Source organism: Triticum aestivum, chromosome 1B (assembly GCF_018294505.1).
Source record: "Triticum aestivum cultivar Chinese Spring chromosome 1B, IWGSC CS RefSeq v2.1, whole genome shotgun sequence".
Taxonomy (NCBI): domain Eukaryota; kingdom Viridiplantae; phylum Streptophyta; class Magnoliopsida; order Poales; family Poaceae; genus Triticum; species Triticum aestivum.
The window spans coordinates 254,794,662-254,801,387 of NC_057795.1; positions in this window are offsets into that span (position 1 = coordinate 254,794,662).

The following is a 6,726-nucleotide window of genomic DNA, read 5'->3' on the forward strand; positions in this document are numbered from 1 at the left end:
CTGTGGGTGGAGGCGGCGGCGACACGCAGCAGCCTCCGATTGCACGGGGCGCGGCGGCGGACGCGTCCGGCCGGGGCGGACGTGTCCGGCACATAGAGGGATGAGATCTAGGGTTTCGGGGGGGATTCATCCGCGAAAAATGAAGGGGAGGACCTATTTATAGATTTTGGGAGTCAGGAGAGTCCAAATGAGGAGCGGTTTTCGGCCACGCGATCGTGATTGAACGACCGAGAGCATGGAGGGGAGTTTGCTGGGTTTTGGGCCACTTTGGAAGGGTGTTGGCTGCAAAGAGAAAGGGGGGTTTGCGGTTACCCGGTTAACCGTTGGAGTATCAAACGACCTCCAAATGGCATGAAACTTGACAGGCGGTCTACCGGTATTATACCAAGGCCGCTTGGCAAGACTCGGTCCATTCCGAGAAAGTTTAACACCCGCTCACAACGAGAGACAAAAGGGGACGCCGGAGGGCATAGGAGTGCTAGATCGCGAAACGGACAACGGGGAAAAGGTTCGGATGCATGAGACGAACACATATGAAAAATGAAATGCACATGATGACATGATAAAATGCAACACGCAAGCAAATGACATGGCAACGACGGCGAATAACTGGCAGACACTTGGCGCATCGAATCCGGGGCGTTACAACACTCCTCCACTAACAAGAGATCTCGTCCCAAGATCTTAGGACCGAGACGGAAGGGAAAAAGGATGAGGTGAAACAAGAGCTAAAAAGAAGAAGCAAAGAATTGAGAGCACTCGAGAAAAGAGAGGAACGACGAGAATGACAAGAATCGAAAGCTCACGGAATCAGATAGACTATGAAACCACTCGGGTTAGGACGAGATAAGAAACGAATAAGACTGAAAGAATTTAGGCAGCACTCCGACTGAAAATGGAAGGAATAGAACATGGACTTGAGAGGATGGAATGATACTTGACGAGTGGAACAACACAAAACCTCCGGAAAGAATAGAAAGAATGGAATGAAATGAACTTAGAAGGAAGGGTTGAATGGAGTTGTTGAGAAAATCAACAACGAAAGAATAAGCTTGTTGTGGACTTATGGATAGCATCTCAAAATTATGAGGTGATCTCCGACCACAAGCGGAAAAGATTGAATAGCTGAGAAGAACGAAGAAATGCAAAACTCCACTTCAAAAGAATATGGAGAATTAATTGCACTTCGAGACGCGAGAAGAAAAGATACTTGAACTCCACCAACAAAATCTTGATGAACACTTGAGAAATGAATTAAATCATGAAGAACCACCATGAAGAACTCCGGTAACAAAAGGATGATGAGATAAAATGAAGGATAAAATGAAGGATGAAAGAATAATATGAGCGTTGCGATGATTTAGATGGAGGTTCCGACGAGATGACCAAAGAAATTTGAACTCCGGAAAAGAAAAAATGAACACACTTGGAACTAGAATTTATTCATCAAGAACAAACTCCGAAGGAAGGGATTTCTCATTTGGATGAATTAAGAATAAGATTTATTGTATGCTTATCCTTCATCAAATTAAATTGATGACAAGTAATGGATTTTTCATACTACTTATTCTTCTAGAAAAAGGATTAAGAAGTGACATATCGCAAACTTGAGAAGGTCTTCATGGACCGCCGGTAGGATTGAAAAGAACGAATGAATTAAAATGATGATCAAGGAAAAAGAATCTTGAATGAACCACCGTAAGAATTCAAAAATGACTGATGAAAGAGAATGAATCACCGGGAAGAAACAATATGCTTGATGGGATTTAGCTACAAAGGAACAAAGAGATCATGAGCTGATTAAAGAACAATTGAGCGAAGCACCGGGATAATTGGATAACGGTAACTGAAATGTGAGGACGAAGAATTCTTCTGGAATGATGGTCTCCGGTGAAAAGAAATGGAGAAACAACTCCTGACAAACTCCGGATGGTTGAGAAAAGGATATCTGACAAATGAAACAATTCGAGAGGATAACATGAAGCTAGAACCACGAATCTTCGAGAGAACGGACAAGATTTAAGAGGAACTCTTCTTCGATCTTCAAATGACGACGAGAAACACCACCAAAATTACTGAGATACTCGGGGAGAATGAAAAGCGAAGGGGGTTGAGCCAACAATGAAATGATTTGAAATCGATCTTGAAAAGGCATTTCACTGATGAAATTCATTCTTACGTCACACTTGAAAAGAATTTAGAATAACTCCGGGGAAATTAGAAGAGTCAGGTAAGATCCTGGAAAAAGACCTGTGGGTTAGGGCCCACTGAAGAGAAACACCGTTGTAAAGGGATGTTGAGCAGATAGATGATGCACCAAAACAATTGAAATATTTGAATGAGGTGACAACCTCGAATTAATTCGGACACAAACAAATCTCCTGAGATGTCTTGAGCACTCCGGAAGGATAAACTGGCGAGCGAGCAGGGAAAATACTTGAGTTGAGGAAAAGAATATGATCAACCGGAAAAATTTGAATTGAATCCACCGGAGAAGAAAAGAGATGAAGAATGTCCACTCAGACGCGAATTTACCGGTTGAAATGATTTACGAAAAACTGAAGAGGTTCCGCACGAATGAGATAGATGGTCGAAAGAGATTCAGATTCCGGGAAGAAAAGGGTGGGAGGGTGGGCAAACAAAAGCAACTTGGAAGGGAGAACCGACTAATAACTTGAAGAGAAAACACCGGTCGAAATAATTGAGGAAAGAAGGTAAAGACTTCGCACGAGTAGAAAGCATACTCGATTACGGAGTCCGGTTCCGAGAGGAAGAAGGGTGGGCGGGTGGTAAAAGAAAACAACTGAGGATTGAACTTGCAAAAACAGAGAGGGTCGAATCACTTTGACGAGAAATGCACCGGATGAAAAAAAGCTGAGAAGCCACAATCGGAAAACCAACTGCGTGATCCTAAAGAAAAATTTGAAGGGGAAGAGGAGTAATTCAGAACACCTACGTCAAGATTCCTTACCAGAGCGACGAAGGGGCAGAGGAGTAAAAAGAATTCCTACTCTCCGATATAACTAGACTCTGAAAACAGTTTTATTCTAGACTCAACATCGGCCAAACTACACGATCAATCAAGGGGGCTCCTAGGGTCGGTCGAGGCTCTGATACCAACTTATCACGCCCAATATGTGATACTATCCTAAAGAGACTCGAAGGTCCCACCAAGGATAGAACCACATATTGAAACACTTTTGCAAGGTGGATATGAATACATCAACATTACATAATAGATGGGGATACATACGAGAGGCATACAATGCCACACGAATACAACATCACAATACATAAGAGTAACATCCTACTATGGATGAAACATAAACAGAAACTCAAACGACATCCACCCTGCTAGCCCAGGCTGCCTACCTGGAACCTATCCCCTGATCGAAGATGGAGCAGAAGAAGAACTCAACGCAAGCAAGCATCGCTCTCGCGTCATGATCATCGCATAACCTGTACCTGCAACTATTGTTGTAGTAATCTGTGAGCCACGAGGACTCAGCAATCCCATTACCATGGGTATCAAGACTAGCAAAGCTTAATGGGAAAGGAATGGGGTAAAGTGGTGAGGTTGCAGTAGCGACTAAGAATGATATGGTGGCTAACATACGCAAATAAGAGCGAGAAGAGAGCAAATAGAACGATCGTCAACTAGTAATGATCAAGAAGTGATCTGAACTCCTACTTACGTCAAACATAATCCAAAGATCGTGTTCACTTCCCGGACTCTGCCGAGAAGAGACCATCACGGCTACACACGCGGTTGATGCGTTTTAATTTGGATCTGGTGTCAAGTTATCTACAACCGGACATTAACAAATTCCCATCTGCCTATAACCGCAGGCATGGCTTTCGAAAGATTATACCCTGCAGGGGTGTCCCAACTTAGCCCATGATAAGCTCTCGCGATCAACGAATGATATACCTTCTCCCAGGAAGACCCGATCAGACTCGGAATCCCGGTTTACAAGACATTTCGACAATGGTAAAACAAGACCAGCAAAGCCGCCCGATGTGCCGACAATCCCGATAGGAGCTGCACATATCTCGTTCTTAGGGCAACACCGGATAAGCTAAGCGTACAGGTACCGACGTAACCCAAGTTGCCAAGGGATGGTCCCGCACGGTGCTCTAGTTTGTACCAACACTTAGGCAAGCATTGGCCAGGGGGGCTGTAATAAAGATGACCCTTGGGTTAATTACTCCCAAGGGAAATATAGGTGGTGGTGAGGCAAATGGTAAAACCAATGTTGGACCTTGCTGGAGGAGTTTTATTCAAAGCGAACTGTCAAGGGGTTCCCATAAATCACCCGACCGCGTAAGGAACGCAAAATCCGGGAACATAACACCGGTATGACGGAAACTAGGGCGGCAAGAGTGGAACAAAACACCAGGCATAAGGCCGAGCCTTCCACCCTTTACCAAGTATATAGATGCATTAATAATATAAGAGATATTGTGATATCCCAACCAAAATCCTGTCCACCATGGGGCAATCTTCAACTTCACCTGCAACTAGCAACACTATAAGAGGGCTGAGCAAAGAGGTAACATAGCCAAGCAACGGTTTGCTAGGAAGGGTGTCAAAGGTTAGAGGTTCATGGCAATTTGGGAGGCTTGATGAGCAAATGATAGGTAACGCAGCATAGCGATAGAACGAAGCAACTAGCATAGCAATGATAGTAGTGAGATCCAGGGTAGCGGTCATCTTGCCTAAAATCCCGCAAGGAAGAAGAACGAGTCCATGAAGAAGATGAACGGATGAAGCCAAACCAAGTGTAGACGAACGAATCCTCACGATCGCAACGAAACAGGAACTATCGAAAAGAAGCACACAACAAGGTAAAGACACCACACATGAACAAGGCATGATGCACAACAAGCATGATGCATGACAAAGCTACATGAAGCTACTCATGGCAAGAGATGATGCAAACAAGAGCAACACATCAAAGCAAGTTTAAATGAGGCCGGGAAGAACATATAACAATTCCGGTAAGTCCTCATATGCCAGTTTCGAAATTGTTACAGATCTGAATAAACCTTAGGTTGAAGTTGTTAAGCAGCAAGTTAAAATGCACAAAGATGTTCTACACGAAATTCTAGTCAAGTTACATATAAAGTTCATTTAGTTCGGAGCTACGGCCTAGAAGATATGAGCAAAACAAGTTAAACATGGCATTGATGCAAAATGCACCCAAACATCAAGCAAACACCTCAAAACATGGATGCAACATGATAAAATGAAACTACGTGCAATTCTAAGCAAGTTTCATATAGAGCACACTCAAAACGGAGCAACGGTTCAACACACACACTCTATACAAGTTATAGCAACAATCTGTCCAAAACAGCAACTAGACATATTTTAAGCATCAAAACAATATGCTACAACATCTCAACAAGAAAACAAAAGGCATGGGCATGATGTACAGGTAAAGCATAACAAAACATGAAAACTGAGCTATCTCCAGAAATCACTAGAACATGCTCAAACACGCATGGCAAGATTGCAAATGATAATAGTTTCAGACTTTGCAGAAAATAATATCAGGTTGCAATGTTTAGATCTATGAAACAACATGTTACAGGAACTTATCATGGCAAACAAAGGCACAGCATGAATCTAGTAATTGCATAGATCAAAAGTTCTTTACTGACCATGAGCCAAAAAGGATCAGAAAATATGATGGCACCCACGTAAACATGGCAAGTTATAATACAGATTCATACATGGCAGGAACAGAATTATGAAGGCATGTAGATGAGCTTGTACCACTCACCACAGAGCATTACGTGGCATGGCAAGGCAACCAACAGTAAGAAGACATGTTTGTGAAGCTAAGAATGGCAATACCAAGGTCATAGGGTGCCTGGATCAACTACAACAACCTTGGCAAAATTGAATAACATGTAAACAATCTGCCAGGAAACATTTTGAAGCAAAAGTAGAGTACGAAAATGACATTCTAGACTACTCCATAATTGCAACCAAGGGCAGGGATGGATAGAGCATAACCATATGTTCAAAACATCCTTATTGAAGTATCTCAAAATATGCATGGATCTCTCTGTAGCATCAAGTTTACATGGCATCAAAATAACAGAAGAACATTGACTAAAATCAGTAACATCACGATGCCTAGTTTGCATGCTTGTGCTAGTCACCACATTGATCACAAAAATACATGGTAAGCACCTCTGTAAATAAGACATGGCATAGTTAAAAACACCTGTAGACATCAACCTCATAGGATGCACACATCAATCATGGCAAAAATGACAAATGAGCTCGCTCTGTTAACAGACAGCAGAAAACATCATGAAGCACTCTTGCAACGATGATTCAGGCATTAAGATGACCTCAAATGAATATGACGCAATGGAATGAAATGATGTACTCGTTGAGATGAACAATTTGACATATTACACGCACAAAACGGAGCTACGAATGCAGAGATACGACATGATGAACATGACATGATAATAACAAAATTCTCAGGGACTTAGCAATTTTCAGATGGGGTGGGTCACCGGAGACGAGGGGAACGGCGGCCTGAGCTTGGGGAGAAGCGGGATCCAGGGCGGCGGAGGACGGAGGAGGTCACCGACAAGCAGGGCGGCAACCGGCGAGCGCGGGGCCGCGGCCGGCGGAGCTCGGGGCCCGGGATCGACGAGCGGCGCAGAGGCGCAACGACGGCGGGGCTCGCTGGAGGTGCC